Source organism: Penaeus chinensis, chromosome 40 (genome assembly GCF_019202785.1).
Source record: "Penaeus chinensis breed Huanghai No. 1 chromosome 40, ASM1920278v2, whole genome shotgun sequence".
In the NCBI taxonomy this organism is placed as follows: Eukaryota; Metazoa; Arthropoda; class Malacostraca; order Decapoda; family Penaeidae; genus Penaeus; species Penaeus chinensis.
Window position 1 is genome coordinate 10,592,046 of NC_061858.1, and position 2,500 is coordinate 10,594,545.

Consider the following 2,500-nt stretch of genomic DNA (forward strand, 5'->3'; position numbering starts at 1 on the left):
TATCATTTCGCGCTGCTGAAGGAAGGAATTTATATTTCAAGAGGGGAAGATTTTCTTATTTTGCAATAATATTTCTATCTCTTCCATGCTGGTAACATTGAACTTCAAGGGACGCTGAGCACCCCATTGGTCGTCGCGTCATCCCGGTCCGCGCCTCGACCAATCAGAACACTTCCTGGCCATCACTCCACCAATCAGCGTGAGGCCGTTCCCTTCACCATCCAATGAGCGTCCTTGGATGCACCAGGCTGAGGCACATCTGTGGTGAATTTTTGCCTGAGCTCCGGCGGCCGAACGTGCATGTGATGGGAGTGATATATTGCAGAATGACATTGCTAACGTTGCATTATGGCTACCATATCAACACACCTTAACTCTATCGTACAGAATAATGCCGTGGAGAAAGCCGCGCCCTCCCAGACATGAGGTGGAGGGCGTAATTCACCCGTCAACTCGGGGAGAACAAAGGAAGCTTAACCTTAATCATATGAATTGAATACTTCTTCAAAAACGAAAGAAGCGGTTTGCCCCTTTCCTCGCCATGTCCGCCGACCCGCACGATCAACAAGCAAGGAAAACGTTCCTTCTTCAAGGACAGGCTAGAGAGAACATGTGTCAGATATTATAACGTTTGGCAAAGGTTTGTGGGGGTCGCCGCGGGAGCTCTCTACTCCACTCTCTCTTCTCTCTCTCGCTCATACATTAAGGTCGATTATTTTCGCGTTTATAATGTAGTAGCAAGAGATTCTTTTTCTGTACGAGGCATGGTGTGTTGAGTAGACTTTGAGATTATTTGGATCCACTGCCGGTAGTGTCGAATGATGAACTAGCTATACTTCTTGCGTAAATAAAAACTGCTCGGTAATAATTCCGTCTTTGTCTGAGCACCATTGTGGTGAGAATGAGTACTGGTCTTTTACTGCTCATCCTGCACATTTTGAAGGACGGCTAAGAGATCATTTAATCATGTAAGATGAATGTTTATTACGGATAACAAAGCTATTAGTCTGACTACATAGGCCTAACCGGCTTACGGTTACTGGACGCTCAGACACACCGGCGCGCTGGGACCTGGCTGGTTGGTTCCTGTAGGCTCACCCAATATTCCACTTTCAACTTCATCCAATTTCATCCATTGTTATGAGATATGTCTGATTTGTATCATTACTTCTACAGAGTTCACTCCACCAAACGGACCCGTCCCGCTTCCTCGCCTCGCACTCTCATGCCACACACATCCACAGTTCTCGTCATCCACGCGGCGTATTACACTGCAGCACAGGTGCTTTCGTGATACGCCATATCATTCACTTGCGTTAAATGTCTTTACAACACGTACCATCGCTCGCCAATGCAATTTCTACCTTCCCCAACATTTGTCGCTCTCATTGTTGCCACCAAAATAAATCTCTTATCTACCATATAACCTGGAACACATCCAGCTGTCATTCTCCTTACCCCAAACTACAATCAGCCGCTAAAGCTAAAATACCAGCATACTCATTATCATCTGCATATCATTACGCCCATTATACAACTTACACAACTACATTATTCAGTATGCGCCATTACTTCCACCTTTTCTGTAAATTATTTATACGATGTTGCGCTTCTGTGTGTTTGTACAGTAATTTGACGTAATGAGCATCATTCATTTCCTACATCTTGTTATCACCCTTCTGAGACGGTTTTGACTACGCATCAGCATTCATAAATTTTCACTCAGGCCTCATCCATTATGTCCACTTATCATACTGTCTTCAGTTTTATCACCCACCCCGGCATACTGCCATTTGAACATCAGATATTTACATGAAATCGACAGCTGAACATCACCATCTGCCGAGTACAAGGCATACTTTACTTCCCCTGTATGGGCCGCTACTACTTTTGATTACCAACATCATCTGGCTACCACGACCTTTTGAGCATCACCATAACTCCACTAGCGCGTGTGTATTAGAACTAGGACCTCTTAAAAAGAGATAAAAAAGAAAGATAGATATATATATTATATTATATTATATTATATATATATCTATATCTATATATATGGACTCCATTACTGCAAACATAAAGCAGCTAGAAATTAACTGGAAGCCACAGCTAACATGGTTGTTGAATCTGTATTACCAGTGGCATCTCAACGAGAAACGTATCAAGACCTGGGAAACCTTGCTATCCAAAACGTACCACCTGAATATCACCATCGTATTGTTACATCATTAAGGTACTGCAACCATTACCACTTGAGTTAAACCACCAGCTGAGAGATAATTCCCCTGAATGTCTCTGTTATCGGAGCGGTCCTGAGATAAGATAAAGTGCCCCGCCCGCTCTCAGTGTTAAATACACAGTCTGCGGATGCAACGACAGTCTCATCTCCTCTACCCCCGCCCCCCTCTCTTAGTCACTTCTGACGTCTGAAGTCCACGAGGTCTCTCTCCTCTCGCACGCAATCATCTGACAGTTCGTTCTTTTCATGACATAAAATGAATTT